This window comes from Aquarana catesbeiana, linkage group LG02, assembly GCF_042186555.1.
Source record: "Aquarana catesbeiana isolate 2022-GZ linkage group LG02, ASM4218655v1, whole genome shotgun sequence".
NCBI lineage: Eukaryota > Metazoa > Chordata > Amphibia > Anura > Ranidae > Aquarana > Aquarana catesbeiana.
The window spans coordinates 169,326,265-169,353,298 of record NC_133325.1 but is presented as its reverse complement, the minus strand read 5'-3'; the positions used below and the strand labels follow the sequence as shown (position 1 = coordinate 169,353,298).

Here is a 27,034-nt window from a genome sequence, read left to right as displayed (position 1 = left end):
AACACTTGTCAAAACTGGCTACAAAACAAAAGAACAAGTGAAGTGCACTGGATAGTACAGATAAATCAATTTATTACCAATAATTAAAGAAAACAAATAGCACTCACAAAAGCTGAAAGTTGTCATCACAGAGCAAAATGTATAGCATGGATAAGTGTATACAGACTTTACTCACTCTTGGAGGCGACTCTAGGCTTTGTGAGGCCTTAGGCAAAACTTGGACATGAGGCCCCACTCACGCCCATAATGGGAAAAATAATTCAAGCGATAAAAAATAACGGTGTGCCCCCCCCAGCGCTGCTGACTTCCCTCCTCTGCTCTCCCTCTGACTGCCTTGGGGGGATATTCAGGATAGAGGCGGGAAAAAGGGGCTGGTAAATGTTATTTACCAACCCCTATCTTTACTAAAAGAACACAGTGAGTGATCAGTACTGATCACTTACTGTGTTCATTCATAACTGAAGCACAGTAAACTGTGTTTACTATGCTTTAGTTTATGAATTAACAGGAGCCTCTGTCTCCTGTTCATTCATCTGCAGTGCATAGGGGTGCAGAGTGTATGGAGGTGGGAGGTATGTACATGAGAGGGGTGTGGAGTGTATGGAGGTGGGTGGTATGTACATGAGAGGGGTGCGGAGTGTATGGAGGTGGGAGGTATGTACATGAGAGGGGTGCGGAGTATATGGAGGTGGGTGGTATGTACATGAGAGGGGTGCGGAGTGTATGGAGGTGGGTGGTATGTACAGGAGAGGGGTGCAGAGTGTATGGAGGTGGGTGGTATGTACAGTAGAGGGGTGCAAAGTGTATGGAGGTGGGTGGTATGTATGTGAGAGGGGTACGGAGTGTATGGAGGTGGGTGGTATGTACATGAGAGGGGTGCGGAGTGTATGGAGGTGGGAGGTATGTACATGAGAGGGGTGCAGAGTGTATGGAAGTGGGAGGTATGTACATGAGAGGGGTGCAGAGTATATGGAGGTGGGTGGTATGTACATGAGAGGGGTGCGGAGTGTATGGAGGTGGGTGGTATGTACAGGAGAGGGGTGCAGAGTGTATAGAGGTGGGTGGTATGTAGAGGAGAGGGGTGCGAAGTGTATGGAGGTGGGTGGTATGTATATGAGAGGGGTACGGAGTGTATGGAGGTGGGTGGTATGTACATGAGAGGGGTGCGGAGTGTATGGAGGTGGGAGGTATGTACATGAGAGGGGTGCAGAGTGTATGGAGGTGGGTGGTATGTACATGAGAGGGTGCGGAGTGTGCGGCGGGTGTCACGGCTGTCTGCTGTGGTAGGGAGTAAGCACATTTTTACGAGGCCTCCCCTGTCCCCTGGCCAAGTCTGCCCCTACCTCCTTCCGGGTTCAGCAGCGGCCGGCAGCTCCACCTCCACCTCCTCAGCGATCCTTTACCAGTCCGGCCTGCTCACCCTGCCAGCTTGGGGACACTGACCGGGGACATTTCCTCCCATTCTCCCACGCACAAATTAGGTGGCCGTGTGGCCTTAGGCAACCGCCTTTTTTGCCTAATTAGAGAGCCGCCTCTGCTCACTCTCTTATAATCATCCAGGGAAGAGGAACAGTGCTGGTGGTGGAAATGGGACAAAGAAAAAGAAGTTCCCACTTTCTCTCTATGTTTCCTACTCCTCTTTCATCTTCTGAATTCTATGGGTCCCTCTGTTCTCCAATACCTAATAAATAATTACTAAAGTAGTCACACTATACACAATATTTAAATGAAAGTCTTTACTACACATACCAGTCAAAAAAAGAAGAGAGATGAGTCCACAGAGCAATATGATCTCAGGGCTGTAACTAGATTATATTACCAATATATGGGATTGCTAAAATGACCAGCCTTATCAATGGCAATTTTCCTTCTGTAATCACTGTCAGTATTTTCATTGAAATGCAGTACACATTTTAGGACACATAGGGGTGGATTTACTAAAGGTAAATAGATTGTGCACTTTGCAAATGCAGTTGCACCCTACAAGTGCAATCGTTCCAGAGCTCAAGCAAATGATCATCATCCAATCATGTGCAAGCAAAAATGTTGTTTTTTATTTTCCTTGCAAGTGATTAGGTATTCTTTGCAAAGTAACCGAAAATGATAATATTGCGCCAGTCCCAAAGAATGTATAGAAAGCTGCTGACACAACAACTAGACAAATTGTGGATCGAAAGTAAGAAATACAGTGTGGCGCTAAAGTGAACTTGTTCCTCGTTTGGGCCAGACCCACTAAAATATCAATCAGAGGGTCAAACCTACCCAGTGAGGTATTTAATCAAATAGGATTTTTTTCAAATCCTGTGGAAAAAAAAGGATAGTAAAATCACTAAGTAAACACCCCTATAGTCAACACCCCAGTTGAAGTCCTAGCGGACGAAACGCGTCCGGTAGGATATGCCTGTTATGCCACGATCGAATAAGCGCTTTTTTTATTGATTTTATATGTTTTGGCACTTTGGCCTCTGTTGTTGTCTATGGGCCAATATACCTTTACTATACCTGGTCTCTGTTGTGATCCATGAGCCAGTGTAATTCTTTTATTGCAAAGCTTTTATTAAAGTCCTTTTGAAGCAGTTTTACGCTATGTGGAGTTTCTCCTTTGATTTTTTCACCGGAGGAGCTGTACGGTGAATAGAGCATTCTAATGTGGGGGACCGTCCGGTGGAGACCCTCACCTTCCAGCATTTCTACTAACGGATGAAGCAGTATTCCATTCATTGCCGTTCGTTTTACCACAAGCTTACTCTGACTCCGAAGCCGCTGGCCGGGGAGTCCACCACTCTTGGTAAGAGTATTTTTTACATACCTATATCTCCAGTTTTACCATCTGAATATACGGGAACCATCCTGGCTGTTCAAAGGAAACCCAAGCGGCCAAGTATCTAGGCGTACCTTCATAGGTCCAGCATTGGGACTCACATCTGATTTCAATTGAGTGTGTTTATGAACATCATTTATATATATGATTGCACTTATATTGAGACATATTTTCTTTATATTTTTTATGTTTTCATATATTAATATAATATACGTACCTTGTACGACACCTGTTATAAACAGACAAACATATTTGCTGAATCACGTTTTAGCACATTAGATGTTGATTCACAAATTTTAATATAAACATCACGTTTCTTATTTTCATTTTATTTTTCTTTTTTTTCACGATTAAATAGCACATTTACTAATCCCCACACAGATATCCCCTTCAGGGTAATACAATCAGCTTTCCGTCTGGTTGTACTTTATTGGATACATTTTAATACACACCTGATAAGGAAGACTATAGGGGTGTTTACTTAGTGATTTTACTATCCTTTTTTTCCACAGGATTTGAAAAAAATCCTATTTGATTAAATACCTCACTGGGTAGGTTTGACCCTCTGATTGATATTTTAGTGGGTCTGGCCCAAACGAGGAACAAGTTCACTTTAGCGCCACACTGTATTTCTTACATTCTTTGCAAAGTGAAACTTCACCTCATTTATTAAGGTGTAAAGCAACTGCACTTGCAAAGTGCACAGTCTATTTGCCTTTAGTAAATCCATCCCATAGAACTAAAAGCCTAAAAAAGCTCTCATAAGTATAAAGTAAGAAAAAAAAGAAAAGCAAATATTTTACAAGTAGGCAGCAGTCATTATAATGGTTTAAAATGAGGTGAATGAAATTATTTATTCAAGACATATTCTAGCGTAAGTTACAGCATAAGTTCCTTGGAAAGGAAACAAGAAGCTGCATTTGTGCAGAAAAAATATTGTCACTCACATTCATGTAACTTGTATATTCACTGCCACATCATAACACAATTGGCAGGTGCAGTCCCTTTAATATAATCAAAGAAAAGTAAAGTTCTGAAATACATAGCTTACACCTTTTACCTCTTGTGTTTGACAGCTCAAATCTAAAGCAAACACTACATGGTTGAGATCTGACATAGTGAAACAGCCATCATGCAAGTAGATTTTTTTTACAGCACTTTCATTTCTAGCTAGACAGAATTAACTTATGAGTTGTCTCCTTGGCCACTGTACTTTTACCTCTTTCCTGTATTTCCTAACCACCTACTGCGTTTGGATTATGCCCTGATGGTTTGATTTTGTCTGCTTGCATTCTATGCAAATCTTTACTAGTATTTTCAACTTACAGTAAACTTGTCATGCTTAGGGGGATTGTAGCCATTTGGTGCACCTGCAAGAACACAGTTGAATACAGTTCATTTAGTGCAAATAAAAACATCATATATAGTATGCATTTGTGCAGTAAACTTGTTATAAACCAGGACAAATGAAGCTCATGATATCATAAGCTGTAGTTACCCTTCCTAAAAACCACTTGTAAAAATTATGTTATCTCACTACTGGTGATTGGCAACCCCAATGACAAATATAAAGGCACCAAAAACAGAGGGGGAAGGGCCAAACTCAACTTGTGTATTATTCGACGGTAGAGTTCTCTGGATATACTGTTTTAATATGTAATTTTCAATTAAGGTGATCTCTGCTTGCTCATATTTTCTCATATGGTCATTCTAAACTGTCTCTGAACTCTGAAAAGGTTTACTTTAAAGTTTAACTCCAAGAAACTTGAAAATTCACTCTTGCAGTGGGGTTGTGCCCTCACTGCTAGGGTTAACTGCTTAGGTCTAAGGGTCATGAAAAAGAAGATTTACTTACCCAATCCTCACCCCTATTCGCTACTAGACTTGTCCTTGCAGTGTCTTCTTCCCTAGGCGCCAGTGGGCTAAGGCCCTGTGTCATCAACACTGATGCAAGGTCCCTAGCCCTGAAATTATTGTGATGAGGCTGTGAGACAGTTCACTGCTGGAACATGGGAAAGTACCATCTTCCAGGGGAGTAAAGTGCTTTACTCTCCCCTAGATTTAACAAGCAGGTAACACTTGCACTGTGGGTACAGCCCCACTTTTAGGGGGAATTATATTTCTTGCAGTTAAACTTTAAGCCATGGCTTTTTATTGCCTGGCTGCCAAGTCATTTATTTGGCTTCACTAATCATAAGTACAAAAGGGGATAAGAAACCTTAGCTTTCCCTGACTTTCATTTGCTGTGCACTTTCTGGGTCTTTGAGTCATACAGAATCCAAGAGCAACCAGGTAAATAGTACTTTCAGAAGGCAATTACACATGACAATTATTTAAACTTAAAAATGTCAAACAATCTAATTCAGACTCAGATGGTTTACTTTACTTGGTTTATCTTTATCCAGTCCCATATTGAGCCTATAAAAAATAAAGGGTGGTAGCTAAAATTATACAAAGCCCCATCCCACTCTTTCCTCTCCTAAGCAAATCTTTAAATCATATTTTCAACCTCAGATGTAATCAAAATCATTTTCTCACTGTCCCGACTAGCCACAGCCAGGTAGGACTTCCATTTTAGAAAACGGAATGCAATCTTCTGCTGCAGGCACCACTCTTCCATATGCAGTGGCATGTATATGTTATACACCCTATTTAGGGTAACTGTGTGGGCAACTTGGGGTCTTTTATATAGTTGTGACTAGGAGACAGTGGTGTAGACAGAGAGGCTCCAGTGAGCGATGCACCTGAAAATCATTTTTTAATTAAAGTGTGCATTCGGCTTATAAGGCATAACACCAACCTTATGTAAATAAAAGTCGTCTTTACTATACGTCTGTAGGACTTTTTAAAATAATTCTTCTGGGGCGTGTCCTGAACATGGAGGAGTGAGGTTGTGTCTTGCCTCAGCTCCGCTCCACCGCCGCACTAATCAGCCAAAAACGGGGGGTAAATCGCCGCTCCAGACTCCCCACATGTCACAGAGGCTCAGGCAACCCACACAGCCGGCAAGGACCGATAGTTCCAGACAGGGACAGCTGGATTACTACTTCACAGGGACCCGAGGACAAGGCCGCGAACCATCCAAGATGGCGCCGCCCGGGAAGGCCCAGAAGGCGAACAAATCCTCCCAGCCAGCTACAGCCACAACGCGGGCACTGAAGGGAACAAACTCCCCAGCATCTCCGGTTCCATCCCCAGGGTCGGTGAGTGATTCTGCCCCCTGTGCTTCCCCAGCTTCGCTGGGAGGCCGATCTGAGATATCTGACTTTCTCAGTGATGAGGACATTCGGCGCCATATTATGTCCCTGCCTACAAAAGAGGACTTGGAGCGCTTCACAAACAGAGTAGAGAAAGCCTTCACTGAGGACATAGCCCAATTGAAAACTGACACCACTCACTTGGGTAACAGAATAGAATCTATTGAAGAAAAACTGGAGGAGGCTCTCCCCACTATTGCTCTACTGCAATCACAATGCCAAATACAAAGCCAGCAGATTGAAAGCTTGCTTTGTCAGCTGGATGATGCTGAAAATCGCAGCAGGAGAGCCAACATAAGGATCAGAGGCCTGCCTGAAGCCACAGCTTCAAGGGATATTATCCCCACACTGACAGACATCTTCAGGGATATATTAGGCCTATCTGCAACTACACCAATTGAAATTGACAGAGCACATAGAGCCCTGAGGCCTCCATCTCAAGACATAGACAATCCTAGGGACATAATTTGCAAACTTCACAAGTATAATCTGAAAGACCGCATTATGCAAAAAATGCGTGGTAAACCATTCTATGATTTTGATGGCGCGCACTTATTTTTCTACCAGGATATCTCCAGGCGCACCCTCATGCAACGCAGGGCTCTGCGTCCACTCCTGAATGCCGTTCAAGAGGCGGGTCTGCCGTACCGCTGGGGCTTCCCTTTCTTCTTACAAGTGACAAAAAATGGACGCCAAGTCACACTGCGCAATAAGGATGACCTACCGAACTTCCTTTCCACTCTTGACCTGGATCCAGTGGACTTTCCAGATTGGAGAAGCACATTTAATGCTCCCGGGACTCAAATCCCATCTCAATGGTCAACAGTCTCCCGCAAGAACCGCAGAAGAGACAGACAGCACCAGAATCAAGACACTGAAGCAGGATCCTCCACCACAAGAGATTAACACCGCAGTCCTCATGCGATACCTTGATAAATATGGACGACTTATACAATTCATACGCAGCCCATGTATGATACCCTGAGGACTATGGGTGAACTACCAACTACTAAAAAGGTCCACACTCACACTCCGAGACGTTACCCCCCTCTTTTCTCCCAATCTGAAATGCAAAGCAGGATACCCACATGCAAGTCTTCAGACTATCTACGATCACTAGCTACAATCAGTAAATGAGGGACACTCGCTGACAAAGTCCAAAAACCAGATGACCACAAGCGAAAACCACCTTCCTGATAATATTGTCTCACCCATTTTTACTTAGACCCCACGCAATGTCAGGCTACATACGCTCCCCTAGAATGATTCCCCCCCCCCCGTTTACTACCACGATCTACTGATGCGGTGGACGGAGACGGCACCCCATGTCCCCCACCGTGTTTAGGTTCATGTTTCCCCACGTAGGCCACCCCTTGTTGGGTATTGTCCCTAGTAGGGACATTAGTCTAAGGTCTGAGGCCTCCCCTGTTATTAGGGCAGACCTCACACCTCACAAGCAGAACCTCTGCTCATTACCACTGTTACTCATAAGTTGTACTGTTTTGTATGTTTTAACAATACTCTTTGTGCTTTTTTTTCCTCTACCTTTCTGGCTTCTTCCACCCTCTCCCTACCCCACCCCATTTTCCACAGGAGCGATACTTCACTGGGGGCTCCGTGCCGGACGGACTCGACCACGCGACTTACGTCCAACCACTTGACCCATCATGTCTACATTAAAGGTAATATCCTATAACATAAGAGGCATATGCTCCCCTGGGAAGAGAAGCAAATTATGGTGGGAACTCAAAAAACTGAAGGCACAAATAGTTTTCTTACAAGAAACCCATTTTACCCATCTCTCCTTACCTAGACTTCCGACCCATTTATATAATCAGTGGTTCCACAGCACTTCCCCATCCTCCAAATCTAAGGGAACTTCAATAGCGATCCACAAAACATGCCCTTTTCAACTTTTAAACAGCAAAATAGACCCATTAGGTCGATACGTTTTCCTGAAAGGCACCATAGCAGAACGTAAATACACGTTCGCCTCGATATATGCTCCCAACTCAAATCAAATTTCCTTCATAGACAAGGCTCTTGAACTCTTGACTGAGTTTAAGGAGGGATTTGTTGTCCTTGGAGGAGACTTCAACGTCAGCCCAGACCCTTCCATTGACACCTCTAACTCTAGCCACACCCACTCTTACGCCTTTCTAAAACATTTCCGTAAGTCCTTTCAATCACACATGCTTGTTGATGGCTGGAGGGCACTACACCCTACGGAGAGGGACTTCAGCTATTATTCAGCAATACACAATGTCTATACCCGAATAGATCAAATATATGTTGATCGGCGGGCGCTGGAGCTCCTACAGACAGCATCCATCGGGAACATCACCATATCGGACCATGCACCGATAGGTGTGACCCTTAAGATGCCGTCTGGCTCCCGAGGGGCATGGACGTGGAGATTAAATGAAAATTTGCTGGATGATGTGGCTGTGGAAGCTGGAGTGTCGGAAGCCATCACAAACTATTTTAGAGAGAATACCACTAACGATCTAAAAGAAAGCATAGTATGGGAAGGTCATAAAGCTGTAATAAGAGGAGTGCTAATATCTTTAGGGACCAAACTCAAAAAGATGCTCCAAGCTGATTTCACAAGAGTACTGACTGCCCTTCAAGAAGCAGAACTAAAACATAAACAAAAAGGGAGCCCTGAGGCATTACAGAGGTTAACTGAACTGCGAAACTTGTTGTCACGTCTACTAGATAGACAGACTCGTAAACAAGCCAGACGCCTTTCACACAAATATTATGAACATGGAAACAAGTGTGGGCGCATGCTCGCTAGAGCTCTTCGTAAGAAACAAGCTCAGACTTGTGTCCACAAGCTACGCTCCCCAAATGGAGACGTTTCGGTCCAATCCTCTGGGATTGCTGCAGGGTTCCAAGAGTACTATACTCAACTTTACAATTTGACCACTGACCACCCTTTAGACGCCCAGGCAAATAGGATTACAGCCATACGAGACTACCTGGCTTCAGCCGGTGTTCCACCCCTAAACGAAGATCAATGCACTGAACTAGAACTGCCAATATCGCCAGAAGAGATAGAATTAACAGTGAAATCCCTGCCCAAAGGAAAAAGCCCGGGACCAGACGGCTTTACAGGGACATATTATAAAATGTTTTTACATCTCTTAAGCCCCCACATGTGCAGATATTTCAATACCATTGCAGATGGGAATCCCATCCCCACGGAGGCACTTCTAGCACACATAACAGTGCTACCCAAAGAGGGCAAAGACCCGATGCTACCCCAAAGCTACCGGCCCATATCCCTCCTTAATGTTGACATTAGGATTATGGCGAAGGTATTAGCAAACAGAATTGGGAATCTTATACCTAATATAGTCCACCCAGATCAAACAGGGTTCATTAAAGGGAGAGAGGCAAGAGATAACTCAATTAGAGCCATCCAACTCATACACTGGGCGCGTACCCGCCCAAACTTAAAACCTTACGTAATTCTCTCTACTGACGCCGAGAAGGCTTTCGACCGGGTCGATTGGACATTTCTTAAAATGGTATTAGAGACACTAGGACTCAAACCACGTATGCTATCCTCGATTCTAGCTCTTTATTTCACTCCTTGTGCGCAAATTAAAGTGAACGGAGTACTATCCTCCCGGTTCCCGATTCGGAATGGCACGAGACAGGGGTGCCCACTTTCCCCTCTCCTTTTCGCTCTAGTTCTTGAACAGTTGTTATGCACTGTCAGAGCGAACATAAACATAAAGGGCTTGAAGATCGGAACGACTGAATACAAACTGTCTGCCTATGCGGATGATGTTCTATTTCATCTATCGGAGCCCCTGATCTCACTGCCAAACTTGATGAAGGAACTGAATGAATTCGGATCATTATCAAACTTTAAAATTAATTTCTCTAAATCAGAAATTTTACCTGTCCACTTGCCTCCCTCCCTGATGAGTAACTTGCAAAATGCATTCCCCTTTGCTTGGGCCAAATCTTCAATTAGATATCTAGGAATACAACTGACAGACAGATATGATACCCTGTACAACATAAATTTCCCCCCACTCCTTAATATAATTAAAAAAGATCTCTCACAATGGACTAAAACTGCATTCACATGGATAGGACGTGTCAACATAATCAAAATGAATATTTTACCTCGCATCCTTTTTTACTTACAAATGATCCCCATACCTCTACCGAACAAGTTTTTCTCTCAGATTAATAGTATACTATCGGGCTTTGTATGGAACTCACAGAAATCTAGAATAGCCTTGAGAGTGCTGAAACGATCCAAATTGGCGGGAGGGCTAGGAATTCCTGACATATTGAAATACCATAGAGCTATAGTCCTTCAAAGAATCCTCAATTGGCGCTTCCACACCCAGTCCAAGCTTTGGGTCTCCTTGGAAAAATGGCTAGCGGGTAGGAACCTGGCTTATGCGCCATGGCTACCTAGAGAGTACAGGGGACTGTCCGAAGATACTTCCCCTCTGACACTCCACGCACTCTCCACTTGGGACAAATTAAACTCAAATTTAAATTTGTCTCCTCCTATGTCACCACTAGCCCCACTAGGGGGATTTCTCTGGTTCCCACCAGGAGAACAAATGGCCTTCTTCGGCCCTTGGCTGGATGATGGAAATGCCAGCTGTGGGAAGCTAATACATAAAGGCAAATTAATGGACTTTGAATCTTTACAAAAGAGACACGAGGGCTCCAGAATGAACCTCTGGAGATACAGACAGCTCCACCACTTCTTCCAGGCAAACGGGAATTCAATTAGAGACCTTTCCACTCTCACAAGCTTTGAAAAAACTTTCATAGAAGAAGAACCAATCCCCCACATGGTCTCGGAAATGTACCACCTATTAAGTAACACTACTGACAATCTCAGGCCAACTTATATAAGGGCTTGGGAAAGAGACTTAAAGATGGATCTCCCCCCAACTCAACTAACACACCTTTACCATTTAACCCACTCGAGCTCCATAGAATCCAAATCTCAAGAAACTAACTATAAAATTTTATCGCGTTGGTACCGGGTCCCGGCTGACTTAGCTCGCATCTACCCCATGGCATCGGACTTGTGTTGGAGGAAGTGTGGACAAAAGGGAACACTCCTCCACATCTGGTGGGAGTGCCCATTGATCCAACCATACTGGAGTGAAATTAAAAATCTAATAAAAGAGATTCTAGATCTTGACATCCCTATGTCACCTGCACACTTCCTTCTACACATTCCACAAATGCCAATCAGTAAATATAGAAAAAGTATATTGCCACATCTCCTAAACGCAGCCAGACGCCTCATCCCGATATATTGGAAACAAACCAAGACCCCATCAAAAACAGACTGGATAAAGAAAGTGAATGACATTAGGGAAGCAGAACACTGGGTAGCGACATGTAAGGGGAAGGTAGAAAGATTTGAAATTATATGGACCCCCTGGAAAGAATACATGACAGAACCTGACCATGAAAACTCCAGTTTAGACATAGCCCTGCTAGAGCTAGCAGAACCTTCCCTAAGATCTCGCCTTACTGTCATCAATACCCCATAAAGAATAAGATACACACTAAATGTTGAAAAGACCTGCGGTGGTCGAGGCCCGTTCGGCGCGGATTCCTGTGACTTCTTCAAACACAAGGTATGCTCCTCTCCTACCTTCCCCACTCTCCCCACCTACCTACACCCTTCCCTTACTCTAATTCCTGGTCTATACTTTCTCCCCCTCTTTCACCTATTTTCTATCACTAACTATGATTTATAGAGTATGCAATCTTTCTATACCCATGGACGGGACACTAACTGTGTAAACACTCTGCAACAGCGAGCAACAAAGCAATAGTGACCAATCATAGGGGTGTGGGCCCGGCTCCTCTAAGCCCTGTTGGGACGGGGGGGCTATGTCTCACTCTCCAGAGAATGGGTGTTGGGGGGGTGCTCCCGCCGAGGTGGCGGCCTGGGGGAGGTTGTTGGAGGCAGAAGGCCCTCCTCTCCCCGGGCGGTCGTCGGGGGGGGTGCCCCACATACCCACCTGAACAACCTGCATCCTTGGCGGGGGAGGTCTGTCACTGGATGGGGCTCGCACCCCAGGGATGTAGGGAATCAATAAGACGTCCAAAAACCACAAAATTGTGAATTAATATTACTTGTGATGGGGCTGGTTGCAAAAATTGTATCGCTGTAAACCTTACTTGGGCCACACGTTTAATGCTTACTCTATGTAATGTTTCTGTTTTCACTGAAATGTTCTCAAAATAAAGATTATATAAGAAACACCAAAAAAAAAAAAAAAAATTATTCTTCTGCCAACAGAGTCTGCAGTGAAGTCATAGCATAAAAGATCGGTGATTCAGGTGCTTCTACTGTGTGGCCTGGTTTTCTAGGAGCTATCAACAGGCCTTCAACAGCTCTGTTTAAGTATCCTATGATAGATTAATTGTTTGAGAAAGTGGAAGTGAGAATCGTAAGGAATTTTTTACCTGCAAATAATTGTATGATGAAAATCAGCAGGGCTTCAGCTCATTCACTCATCTCTGGGGAAAATGAGTGCAACTGCACTTGTAAAATGCATAGTCTATTTGCCTTTAGTAAATGAACCCCAGTGTGTACCTAAAGTTGCAGAACATTATATTCTCTGCAAGAGACTTTACCTATTCAAAATAAACCCTATGTTCAAATTAGACTAATATACTATAACTGTTAAAAATATACAGGACTGAATGGACTAATTCTAAAATATGAAGTGTTCTGATGTACAGTATCTCACAAAATCACAAAAATGAGTACACCCCTCACATTTTTGTCAATTTTTTATTATATCTTATGTCACTGAAGAAATTACACTTTGCTACAATGTAAAGTAGTGAGTGTACAGCTTGTATAACAGTGTAAATTTGCTGCACCCTCAGAATAACTCAATACACAGCCATTAATGTCTAAACTGCTGGCAAGCAAAGTGAGTACACACCTAAGAGAAAATGTCCAAATTGGGCACAAAGTGTCAATATTTTTTGTGGCCACCATTATTTTCCAGCACTGCCCTCTTGGGCATGGAGTTCACCAGAGCTTCACAGGTTGCCACTGGAGTCCTCTTACACTCCTCCGTGACCACATGAAGGAGCTGGTGGATTTTAGAGACCTTGCGCTCCACCACCATCCATTAGAGAATGCCCCACAGATGCTCAATAGGGTTTAGGTCTGGATATGCTTGGCCAGTCCAGCACCTTTACCCTCAGCTTCTTTAGCAAGGCAGTGGTCATCTGGAGGTGTGTTTGGGGTCATTAACATGTTGGAATACTGCCCTGCGGCCCAGTCTCTGAAGGGAGGGGATCATGCTTTATGTAGAGCAACAAATATTTTTTTCAGATCCTCAGAGAGTTTTTTGCCATGAGGTGCCATGTTGAACTTCCAGTGACCAGTATAAGAGAGCGAGCGCGATAACACCAAATTTAACACACCTGCTCCCCATTCACACCTGAGACCTTGTAACACTAACGAGTCACATGACACGGGGGGGTGGCTAACTGGGCCCAATTTGGACATTTTCACTTAGGGGTGTACTCACTTTTGTTGCCAGCGGTTTAGACATTAATGGCTGTGTGTTGAGTTATTTTGAGGGGACAGCAAATTTACACTGTTATACAAGCTGTACACTCACTATTTTACATTGTAGCAAAGTGTAATTTCTTCAGTGTTGCCACATGAAAAGATATAACAAAATATTTACAAAAATGTGAGGGGTGTACTCACTTTTCTGACATACTATAAGTGTGGAGCTTTGCTATAGAAAGGAAGCAGAGGAAGGTCTTAAAAGGATCCACTATAATCAATTCAAAAGGGAATAGTAAAGGGGTATTGGAGTTGGATTTTCACAGGTCATCAAATCACAGACAAAATCAATATTTGAGTCCAAATGGCCTGTATGCATCACAATGACAGGGACCCCCTTCCCCAGCAGAGAACATTCATCCTAGTTGAGAAATCCAAGTGTAATAGGTCAGAAAGAGTGTGAAAGGAGTCCAAGACTTTAGGGAAGCCTAAGGATTTTTTTGTTTGGAGCTCTCTTTGACCTATTACATCATCATAATCAATGACAGTGCTGTCAAAACTAGTCACAACAAACAAATAAGCATAAAAAAAATACCAATCCTTTTACTTAGCTTCAATTTGAACACTTATGTAATAAATTACACGTCGTTTGTGATATATGTATATTGTACCAATATATTAACGGTGGTAAATGCCAGTCCCATACCCTTGAGATTAGGTGAGTTAATTGAAAAGTGTATACCTTGCAGCTGCAGGAGTGACCACAGCTCACTGATGGGGTGCTTTGATGATAGGTGTAGCTGTAGAGAAGAGCTTGTGGACCTCTGCTTTTATCATAATTATTTACCACAATAAGGGCATTTCCGTAACGCGGCTTTATTCACACTTATTTTGAAGGCAATTTTCAAGACCTGTGGTTGAATTGTAGGCCCCCACCCCTGTGGGAACTTTGCTTGATACTCTTACTTCTCCTCGAATGAAGGTGGTGAATGCATTTACAGAAAGGTGGTAAAAAAACATGATTGGCAGGGGAAGACCACAAGAATATTTGCTGAAACTCCAGTATTTATTGCATTTTTCTCTGTGGCTGCTGTGGTTGGAGGTTGGGCTTATATTAGTTTATAACTGATTAGATGTGTAAAATCTCCTAGACTAATAATGCATTGAAATGGGTAAGTACAAGCAAGGCACTAACAATAACTTTAGAAAAATATGATGAACCATATTGATTACAATTGTGCACAATTATATTTATCTGCATAACTCTGACAGGTTTTAGCAAGACATTTGCATTGTACATAATCTTGGCAAGGTTGGCAAGGTTGTCAGTGCAGGTAATAATTGGATATTGTATTAAGTAGCTTCAAAGGGCTTTCATACTTCAAAGACACTCTGACCTGTGCTTCAGAGTTCATTATGTAGTGACACCCAGGGATCATCTTCTACAGCCCCTTAATAAGAAACAATGGAACAAGGCCCAGGAGGGCAATTTGGCAATTTGTGCAACTGAGGGATGGTTATCTCTGGCAGCATTTATGAGTTTGCTCTATTTTAATATTTAAAACAAAGTAAAGCCTACAAACATTTTTGTATTTAAGAATGGTATGTGTTCTTTAACTGATCTTGTTCTTTAACTGATTTTCTCCAGGGCTACAGAATAGTGGAATATATATCTATATCTATATATATATAGATATAGATATATAGATATATATTTATATATATCTATATATCTATATCTATATATATTTCCAAGACGATCACTGCCTTGCTAAAGAAGCTGAGGGTAAAGGTGATGGACTTGTCGAGCATGTCTCCAGACCTAAACCCAGTGGCGGCCTGTCCATAGGGGGAGCCCCGGGCACCGCGCCCCCCCCCCCCCCACAAAGGCAGGCAAAAAATTTAAATGGCCCTTAAAAAAAAAAAAAAAAGGGGGTCCTTAAGTGTACTGTGTGGGAAGCGCCACATTATTTCAATCACGAGATTGCAGACGAGGCGCTTTGGAGCTGCTTTGTGGCGCAGTCCATCATGCCGGACAACTTCCGTCTGGTGTCGGTAGTATATCACTACGGCCAGGTGCTTTGATAGACATTGGCACCACCCTAGGACATGGGCCATACTTTCTATCCTAGTTATAACATCACTTCCAGTTTTCCCTGTGCCAGTGATAAACCGGAAGTGATGTCACAGCTCCGTGGAACGCACGGCCCGAGCGGAACTGAGGTAAGAATAATCAGATTGGAATTGGATTGGCAGCCACTGCCCTGGAAATAGTAGAGGAAAGAAAGAAGCACAACAATAGTAAGTGGATTGAACTCTGAATGCAATACCTAACAGTAATGACTAAATGCAATTCCCAGCATCTCTTAAGCAAATTAAGCATCAGTCGAGGCTTGTAGGAAAAGTCACTTGTTCTGCTTGAACAAATCATCATCACAACACTATCCTCTAAGAAACATTCACAAATTGTGTAATGATATTTAATGATATGAGATTAAAAAAGAAATGACAAATTTTGATGCAAGTCTTTGGGGCATGTCATGCTGGGACTTGTGGTGCTCTACACCCTGCCCTGGATCGGTGTCAGTTCTGGCAATCCTCTGGCCCGTGCTCCTGTAATGCTTCCTTTCCTGGCTGTTTAAGCAGTCTGTGACATCACGGTTCCTGACGTCGGTCAGGCTATTTACAGTGTGCAGAATGCAGACATGTGCGATTTACAATGTGCAGAATGCAGACATGTGCTATTTACAATGTGCAGAATGCAAACATGTGCTATTTACAATGTGCAGAATGCAGACATGTGCTATTTACAATGTGCAGAATGCAGACATGTGCTATTTACAATGTGCAGAATGCAGACATGTGCTATTTACAATGTGCAGAATGCAAATATGTGCTATTTACAGTGTGCAGAATTCAGACATGTGCTATTTACAATGTGCAGAATGCAGACATGTGCGATTTACAATGTGCAGAATGCAGACATGTGCGATTTACAATGTGCAGAATGCAGACATGTGCAATTTACAGTGTGCAGAATGCAGACATGTGCGATTTACAGTGTGTAGAATGCAGACATGTGCTATTTACAATGTGCAGAATGCAGACATGTGCAATTTACAGTGTGCAGAATGCAGACATGTGCGATTTACAGTGTGCCGAATGCAATTGACTTAAACATTAGCATTTTTTATATTTTATCTAGCGGTTAAGACACTTAATCACCTGATAAATGCCTATGGTTCTCTACACCCTGCCTTGGATCGGTGTCAGTTCTGGCAATCCTCTGGCCCTTGCTCCTGTAATGCTTCCTTTCCTGGCTGTTTATGCGGACTGTGACATCACGGTTCCTGGCGTCGATCAGGCTATTTACAGTGTGCAGAATGCAGACATGTGCGATTTACAATGTGCAGAATGCGGACATGTGCGATTTACAGTGTGCAGAATGCAGACATGTGCTATTTACAATGTTCAGAATGCACACATGTGCGATTTACAGTGTGCAGAATGCAGACATGTGCTATTTACAATGTGCAGAAAGCAAACACGTGTTATTTACAGTGTGCAGAATGCAGACATGTGCGATTTACAATGTGCAGAATGCAGACATGTGCGATTTACAGTTTGCAGAATGCAGACATGTACGATTTACAGTGTGCAGAATGTAGACATGTGTGATTTACAGTGTGCCGAATGCAATTGACTTAAACATTAACTTTTTCTATATTTTATCTAGCAGTAATGACACATAATCACCTGATAAATGCCTATTTAGAGTCCTTCATTACTAACAGTGTTCTATATATCTTGATCTATGAGGCTGTGCTATATACCATGATCTGTGAGGCTGTACTATATACCATGATCTGTGAGGCTGAGCTATATACTCTGATCTGTGATGCTGAGCTATATACTCTGTTCTGTGATGCTGAACTATTTACTCTGTCCTGTGATGCTGAGCTATATACTCTGTCCTGTGATGCTGGGGCTGTATACTCTGTCGGACTGTCCTGTGATGCCGAGTTGTATACTCCTGACACTATGGGTGGAAGCAAGTGGAATACAGGGGGCAGAGTGGGTGGATTCTATAAGGGGTAGGGCTTATGAGAAGTATGAGGGGTCAAAAAGAAGGGCGGGGCCTTGGGACCCCCATATTAAAACTTCACTGCTTAAACCCTATTTTGCATCTGTTGGGCATCCTCACACGGAAGGTGGAAGAGCACAAGGTCTCTAACATCCACCAGCGCCATGATGTCGTCATGGAGTAGTGGAAGAGCACTCCAGTGGCAACATGTGAAGCTCTGGTGAACTCCATGCCCAAGAGGGTTAAGTCAGTGCTGGAAAATAACGGTGGCCACACAAAATATTGACACTTTGGGCCCAATTTGGACATTTCCACTTAGGGGTGTGCTTACTTTTGTTGACAGCGGTTTAGCCATTAAAGTGGTTATAAAGGTTTGTTTTCAAAAAATAAAATAACAAACATGTCATACTTACCTCCGCTGTGCAGTTGGTTTTGCACAGAGTGGACCTGATCCTCCTCTTCTGGGGTCCCCCTGTGGCGCTCCTGGCTCCTCCTCTTCTCGAGTGCCCCATCGGAGAAGCGCTCTTCTTCATGGACACCCATGCGGGCACGCTTCCGTGTCCTGCTGCTGCGTCCATAGCCAAAGACAGCAGGTCTCGGCTCTTCCCCCCGCCGCCCGGGTCATTGGATTTGACTGACAGCAGCGGGAGCCAGTGGCTGCGCTGCTATCAATCTATCCAATCAAGAGCTGAGACACTGGTCAGTGAGTGTGTGCACGTCTCCGGCATGGGAACAAACTGTCTCAGGTGAGTAAAACAGGGGAGCTGGGGGGCTGGAGCACTACAATAGGTTTTTGCACCTCAATGCACAGAATGCATAGAAGGAAAATGGCTAATCGGGCCCAATGTTGACATTTTCACTTGGGGGTGTACTCACTTTTGTTGCCAGCAGTTTAGACATTAATGGCTGTGTGTTGAGTTATTTTGAGGGGACAGCAAATTTACACTGTTATACAAGCTGTACACTCACTACTTTACATTGTACAAAGTGTCCTTTCTTCAGTGTTGTCACATGAAAAGATATAATAATATATTTACAAAAATGTGAGGGATGTACTCACTTTTGTGAGATACTGTAAATATATATATTTAGAGTTTGATTGCCTGCTATGCATATCACCCCACTTTTGCATCATATGCTTCTCAGTAGGATAATTTATCAGAAAAAATAAAATATTGCATATGCTGAAACATTTTCCTTTATGAGGCAAGCTTTGTATCTATACATTAGTTAAAGAGACCCTGTCACCACCCCCTTTATGTAGGAACCCTGACATCCAAATTTGTTAAGGCTTTAAATATACTACAGGATTGTGGCCCACCTCCTCCACACTTATTGGAATACCAAATGAAGGAAAAGATACTAAACAATGTAATGACGGATCAATATCCCTAATGAATGTTGATATGTAACTATACATTAGGATCGTCAGCAATCGTCTTCATGCTACTAAACCCGTTCTGGAATGCTCTGGACTAAGTCGGTTTTGTTCCAAGCCATGATGCCCATGACAATACCATAAAGCTTTGAGCTTTAAGCTTAAATCACTGGGCCATTAACACAAATACAAAAGGATCCTCATTATCTACAATGTACTTATGCAGAGAAAGTGTTTGATAGAGTAGCCTGGGACTACATGGACAGTTTTTCAACAACTAGGCTTGTTACCCATAATGAGGAACAGAATGTTTGCACTTTAACCTGTGTGCCAGGGTGAAAGTATACGTCACCTATCAGACACACAAAGTCTCAGCATTTGCTATTCTTCTTGACCACACCACTGAATACTCTACCAGGGGCGGCCCATCCATTAAGGGTCCACGGGTACCGCCTCCCCCATCCATGCCACCGCCACCCCCTATCTATGCGCTTGGCCCCTTTAAGGATGCCGGGCACACGAATTACAGTGGCAGAGGTGTTTTTTTGAAGCACCGATTAGAGCCAGAGGCTCTAATAGGCTTCAAAATAGGATGGAATCCAGGGCACAGAGCATTGCGCTCAGAGCCCACCCAGGTGTGTTAGAATAGCAAATTAATATTCACTATTCTCACACTGAATCCCCTCTCCGCCAATTAGGAAGCGCGGGTCTGAGACACGTTTCCTGATTGGTCAGAAGGAGAAGTGTTCTGACTGGCCGCCGAGGATAAGGGAGGAGATGGAAGCCGCCGAGCAGGGGAAGGAGAAGCTGCATGTGATGCCTGCGGAGGGGAGCCAAGGAAGCCACCCATGCTTGCCTGCCATGGATGAGGTAAGTGCACCGACCAACCCAACTCGACCCGACCGCGGGGGGGGTTTGGGTGCACTGTTTGCCGCCCCCCCAAAAAATTACCACCAGCCACCAGTGTACTCTACCCAACCTTATGACAACTTAACATCAACTATTCCAATTTCTATGACCTGAATATCAACCTGTCCGATAGCATAGTCGCCCAATGTCAATTGGAATTCCCCTTTACATGGAAACATGTGATTGTCAATATCTTGGGATACAACTCCCAACTAAACGCATAAATCTACAATACTGTGTTTTAGGCAGGTGTGAAGAAATGCTGTAAAGTAAAAATGCCTCCAAAAATATATGCTTATTTTTTTATCAATTTACAAAATGAAAAGTGAGCTAACAGAAGAAAAATCCAAATCAAATCAATAATTGGCCTGACTACACTTTGACTTCAAACCCGTATCAACTCTTAACTCGTACACATGATCGGATTTTCCACAGACAATAACCTCGGACTTTTGTCCGAAGGAGTGTGCCTGGATTTTGTCTTGCATACAAACGGCAAGGAATTGTCGGCCAACAAACACGAACATACTGACGTACTACATGGTTTTTCAGCTCTTTAGCGCCACCCTTTGGGCTCCTTCTGCTAATTTCGTGTTAGTAGAAGTTTGGTGAGTGTTGATTCGCGCTTTTCATTTTGCACTTTTCATTTCGTGCTTTTCATTTTGCGCTTTTCGGTTTACGCTTTTTATTTCGTGCTTTTCAGTTCGTTTCTGAATGGCCGTTCGTCAACCAGACATGTTGCAGAATCGGAGGAGATAAGGTGTTATTTATTATTGGTCTTGGAGTTATTGCTTTGACCCAAGTCCAGTCCAGGAACAGGAGGAGGAGGATTTCTTGGACCAAAAATTGGTTGCTTTACTAATCGTGACCAATTATGTCATATGCCATTGCTGCGGAAGCTTCAGGAGAATAATCCGGATGATTTTCGCAATTAACTCCGGATGATGGGCCCCTGCTGTCACCAACTCTTGGCATTGTTGACCCCTACATTAAGAAGCAGGACACATGCTTGAGGCTTTTATTTTATTTTTTGGTTGAATAATAATGATTTGATTTGGTATATTTTCTATATTTTTGGATGCATAGAATGCACTTTTTGGTTAAGTTCTATTGGCAGATAGCATGTCTAATTTTATTTGTTTTCTTTTTTTAATGCATGATAAAAAAATTGTGTAAAATAATACTTGGCTATGTTTTTTACTTTAAATGACAGTTTGGGAGTAGGCAGTTACATTTAAAAAAAATACAATGTAAAATTGACAAGGGACACCAACATAGTTGTATCTTTGATCTTAAAAACTACGGGATAATGGGGTTGTGGTAACTTGCCCAAATGAAAAAAAAAAAAAAAAAAAAAAAGCATAATAATAATATTCTTGATATCACTAGGAAAAAAAAAACCTTTTGAAAATTTGTTTGCAATAACTCCATCAGTATCACCAGCAAAGCAGCTTCATTATTATCCCATTAAAGAAGAAGAGAATGTGCGCTGCATTTTGATATTTGATAATTTGCCGAATTTACGAATGTTAATTCTCCATTACGAGCGCTAGTTTATAAGACTGACCGCTTCTGGCTCATCCGTGCTTCCGAGCATGCGTGTTTGAACTTTGGACTTTTGTCCAACAGACTTGTGTACACACGCTCGGAAAATCTGACAACAGACATTTGTCTGTTCAAAATTTTAAAACCTGCAACATTTGTCCGCGGAAAATCCGACAATAATTGTCCGATGGAGCTTACGAACGGTCGGATTTTCTGCCTACAGCCTGTCATCACACATTTCCCGTCGGAAAATCCGATCATGTGTACGAGGCCTTACACTTGCACACTTTGTACACTTCACAAAGTCGAGGATTTTGTAAGATTAGAGTCAGGTGTATGATTAACCAATTATACCAAGCAGCAGCTAATGACCATCAATGTAATTTGTAAGGTTAAACACATTCATTTGCTAAAACAGAAACAGTTGCGTAGGAGGCTTAAAACTGGATGAGGAACAGAAAACTGCTACTAAGGTCATGTTGTGGAAGGTAGTTTCATGTCACAGGTCATACACCATGGCAAGACTGAGCACAGCAATAAGACACAAGGTAGTTTTACTGTATCATAAAATTCTCTCCTAGGCAAAGATGTCAACATCATCAAGCCTGTCTGGGATTATATGAAGAAACAGAATGATTTGAGGCAGCCTGTGTCCACAGACGATCTGTGGTTAGTTCTCCAAGATGTTGGGAACAACCTACCTGCCGAGTTCCTTTGCAAACTGTGTGCAAGTATATTAGAATTGATGCTGTTTTGAAGGCAAAGGGTGGTCACATCAAATATTATTTTAATTTGGATTTCTCTTCTGGTTATTTAATTTCCATTTTGTTAATTAATATAAATAACCTGTTAACACTTTATCTATTTCTGAAAGCAATTATAATTTACAGTATTTTTTCACACCTGTCTAAAACAATTTCACAGTAGTGTATACTTCCTTAAAGGAGAAGTCCAGCCTGATCTCGTTTGGCTGGGCTTCTCCTACGGGTCACAGGAGTGCAATCCGTTTTGCACTCCTGTGACCCGTTTTCAGCAGAGAGCGGTCTGAAGTCTGCTCGCTGCTGACATCACACAGATCAGTCCACGCACGGTGTCATCCCGACTCTGGAAGTCTGGATCTGCCAGGTGCCTGGACTGATGGTCGTCTTAGCCTCTCAGCGAGCCGCTGAGAAGCTGAGACGGCCGCTCCCTGCCCCTCCACAGCTCAGCGCTCCAGTGAGTGTGGAGGAGCAGAGCAGGAGAGCTGCTGACTGACAGGCAGCAGCTCTCTGCTCGGGGAAATGAGAGAACCGAGCCGTTTTCAGTGCAGAGGCGGCGGGGGACATGCAACCTAGGTAAGTATGAATATGGGGGGAAAAAAATGTCCATGCTTCTCTTTTAACTTTCAATCACTTTTACAGGAAATTTCATGGGATATTCAACAATGGGATAAACCCCAATTCTCATGGGTTGGGAGATCAGCTATTATAAAAATTAGTAGTAACTTAAAGGCAATTGGGGCTCCCCAACCTTCATGAGTATTATTGGAACTCACTACTCATTAGAATTGTAGACTGACACATTCACATCACTTGTAAGGACTGGGTCACCCTAGAGCAATCTTTCACAAACATCCCTCTACAATCTATACCATGACTATCACGTACACATCTGGCCTATCTATTACATTTCCAATGCCACCCCCTGCAAATATCTGAAGCTGCTGAAAGGTTCCTACTATACACATGGTGGGGCACAGTTTAGGTTTACTTAAAGACACTATAAGGAGCCTGGCATGTATTGGAGTAGGTTACTTTTTTTAGACAGATATGCTTAAAATGTAACCAACACTTTTTGTATTTACCAGGCCACCAGTGTAGTGCTAGAGAACATTGTAACAAACATTTACATTGAATATTAAATGATTTAAATAAAACAGCATTAGGCAAATGAGCTAAGTGAAGGAGATTGTGTTGTACATAACTGTTGTTAGAGAGGAGCTCAGTCTACACAAAGGTCAAAAGCACAGCAATAGCATACAATCAGTTATATGATATAGCAATTTTCAGTGTGTTTATGCATGATTATATCAGGCAGTGGGGAATTTCTTTGAGGTCTAGGTGCCTTGTGCATGCACTTTATACTGCCTGCCTGACTGGCTTGCCACAGACTCCCCAGAGACTAGGAGTTTGAGAAATGTTAGATTCTCACACTCATTTTCCATGCAGATAATGTATAAACCACACAGAAAATGTAGGCTTATATACATAGCTATAGGTGACAGTAGTAAACATTTACTATTCTAAAGCATTGCTTGCTTTTATTATCAGTGTTTTAGATGGTTCCAGATAAACGAAAATGAGGAAACTTTGAAAGAAGCTGTTATCAGAACACATACCTAGTACAGATATGGCCTGATGCATTTCCTGATGGGGAATGTCCCCAACACAAAGGCAGACAGCAATAACAATCTGACAGAGGTTCTAGCCCTTTACCACTAGTTAAAATTATTTTTAAGGCAGTGTATGTTACTGCTAGAGAGAATATTCTTGTCTCACTAACCACTGTCACAGGGATGGAAAGAGAAACAATAGTAAGGGGCCTTTCACAAGTACTTTCCGATCAGGTCCATCTGTTTTCAGATGGACCTGGTTGGAAGCTCCATGTAGCTCTATGGGCAGGGTAATGTTTCTGTTCACACCTGCCTACCTCTGAGTCCATCCAGCTCCAAAAAAAAAATAGAAAAGGGCTGCATCCTTTTCTGTTTTTCTGGACCTAAACATGATGGATTAGAGGTAGCCTGATGTAAACAGACACAAGTCTATTTACATCCAGCCACCGATAGAACCATCAAGCATCCACCCATGTCCACCGGACACAAACTGAATAAGGCAAGGATGTAAAAAAATGATATCTGTCCCATTCATTTCCGATTCAGCAGGATATCCACTCATGGACCCCCGGCTGAATGTAGCGGAAGAGGCTCCATGTCAAAGAGCCCTAACACATATAGCAATAAAAATCTGACAGATGTTTTATTCCAGCCCTACTCTATTAAAATGCTCTAATTGTTGTACATTTGTCCCCACTGGAGAGAATTCTTGTATTGGCAACTGTCACATGAACAGGAGAGAGAGAAATACTTTGAAATGGAGACACAGATAAAAAAACTCAGAGTAAGCTGAAGTAATACCCAGGTAACACCATATACTATCTACCGGTATCTTGCTTTCCATTGTTTTAAATATCAGATGAGACATTACCATACACCTGAATTTACCATTAAAGGGTCAAGTTTCACAAAGTTTAATAAACTATCTGTGTTGCCAGGGGCAACAGCCAACAACAGGCAGGACAGATGTGACAGATTAAGTTGTTTAAAACCCCAGACAGATGGTCAGCATCGTCACCAGCTAAAGCTTATGTATGTAGCACAGTGGCTTAGTTGCAGTTCTAGGGACCTTGGTTCAAATGCCACCAAGGACACTACCTGAAAACATGCTGGTACAGTAACTGGCTCCTGTTTAAATTGGCCCTAGTATGTGTGTGCATGGGAATTAGTTTATAAACTCCTTGAGGGCAAGGATTGATGTGACTTGACAATATGTAAATTGTCAGTGCTATATAAATTCCTGTAATAAATAAAATACAGTAGTGTTGTTCAGTAATTATCCTGAAATATATTGTTGATGTAGTAAGTCAGCTTAACAACCACACAAGTCTTGTTTTCATAAAGGGGAATGGTTTCTTTTAATAAGTTGCAGAAAACTAAAATAATATTTAAAATAAGACCGATTTATTATTGTTTCCAGAAGGTATAATTTTCATAAAATAGACATATAAAACTTGAAAACAAATCGGGGGTTGATTCCCTAACGTAATTGAAATGAAGCTTCACTTTGCAAAGAAAACCTAATCAAATGCAGGGAAAATGGAAAATAAAAACATAATTTTTGTTTGCATATGATTGGATGATGGAAGTCAGCAGAGCTTTCTCTTATTTACTTAAAGTAGATGTAAACCAAATGTCATCCTTTCTAAACTACTGCCATAGTGGTTATCTATAAGGATATACATGCCTCCTGCATGTATCTTTACCTGTCAAATCTCTCCCCTCTGTCTGTTATGAGACCCAAAAAACTGCAGATTCTGTGGGTGGGTCTGTTGTCTGGATAATGAAAATAAATGTAGCGCTAATAATCTAGCTAATAGTGATAAACTGATCAGTGGTAATGACCCACTAAAACCCAAAAGGATAATTGTAAGTATGACAAATAAAGCACAATAAACAAGTGAAGTTCAATAGTGCCCAAATGAGCAACAATGGAGTGGTAGTCCCATGATAAAAAAAATATATATATGGAGTGAGTCCAACATGAATGAAGAATCTTCAAATTTGTGTATCAACAGTTAAAATATCTTGAACAGGAAACAGATGAAATACGCTTACCAGAGATGGTGGATTCGGATGCCGGTGACACCGAATCAAACAGGCTCAGAGATCCCAGATGGAAGTGGTTTGTTCAAGGAACCCCGGATCTCAAGGGGAATTCTTCCTTTGTTGTCCCAATCACGACTGCCAGTCCGGAAGACCAAAGGGAAGTCCAAGCCTCATGGAAGTCTCGGGTATATAGATGGTTTCCAAAAAAATATATTTATTGGATGACACCAATAATACAAAAAACAGTTTAAAATAGTGTGATCACGTAAATGGATAAAATCAAGTGTAGGAAAGAGTGTAGCTCGTCTGACGTGTTCCATCCAATTGGACTTCAACTGGGGCATCAAACTCATCTCCTACACTGTATAAATATATATAAAAAACTACACAAATGATAAGACCAATCAGACATCAATCACATGGTCACATGGTAAATCAGCTCCTGATAGGGCAGAGAGGAATCAGCTGTTTGCCATTAAATGTCCAATAGAACCACCCACCAATGAGAGGGAAGGGATATATCTATTAGCCAATAGGGACTAATCAAATGGATGAAGAGGTAAAAGCAACGTGGAAAAGCCAGCGAAAACAAAATCTAGCAGGGCTGTAAACATCTGTGCCCAATCAGAAATGTTATAAATAAGACACATGGAAGATGTATTCATCCACGCCATATGTAACAGTAAACAGAAAGACTCATATTATAAGTAAAACCCGTGGAAGATGTATTCATCCACGCCATATGCAAAAAGTAAATAGAGGGTCACATGACCGCGTCTCGTCTGGCGCGGCTCAGTGACCTACATGGTGTGCATTGCGCAATCGCGTGTGCCAGGCTGACGTGATATGCGGAAAGTAAAGACAAAGAGATCACGTGACCTGTCACCTGACAAGGTCACGTGATCTCGGGAGACAAATGACATCCCCGCTGTGAGGATCCGAAAGAGAAACATGCGACCTGTCAGTGGACAGAGTAACGTGTTCACCAGGAGCCAATGAACAAATCTCACAGAACAGCCAAAATAGAACAATACGCAGTGAGCGTTATCTGACGGCATTATACACAGGAGTAGT

General features: G+C 42.5%; 1 protein-coding gene across 1 annotated transcript in view; it reads left to right on the top strand.

The window, feature by feature from the left end:
• LOC141127405 (zinc finger E-box-binding homeobox protein zag-1-like) overlaps positions 1-27,034 on the top strand; it is a 133,538-nt gene that overhangs the window by 64,049 nt on the left and 42,455 nt on the right. The window lies entirely within an intron of this gene.